The following is a 381-nucleotide window of genomic DNA, read 5'->3' as shown; positions in this document are numbered from 1 at the left end:
TAAATAAAAAATATATTTATATTATTATTATTTTTTTTAATTAAATAAAAAAACATCTGAATTTATAAATATTATATATCTTTTCATATAAAGTGGTTAGAAGAACATAATTATTTTACTAATTATATATCTAAATAATCCTTTTTTTCATTATATTATCTTATATATATATAATAATTTTCTTTTATTTTATTAAAATATATAAAAATATAAAAGATTTAGTATTGTAGGAAAAATTCGATTAAGACAACATTTTTAAAGGAAAGAAAAAATAACTAATGATAAGCATATACATATGTAAATATGATAAATTTATACATTCATACACATATGTAGTAATACATCATTATTAATATTATATCAAACATATATATAAAATTT

The sequence above is a fragment of the Apis dorsata genome, unplaced genomic scaffold (assembly GCF_000469605.1).
Source record: "Apis dorsata unplaced genomic scaffold, Apis dorsata 1.3 scaffold_74, whole genome shotgun sequence".
Classification (NCBI taxonomy): Eukaryota; Metazoa; Arthropoda; class Insecta; order Hymenoptera; family Apidae; genus Apis; species Apis dorsata.
Note: the sequence above shows the minus strand (reverse complement) of the source record.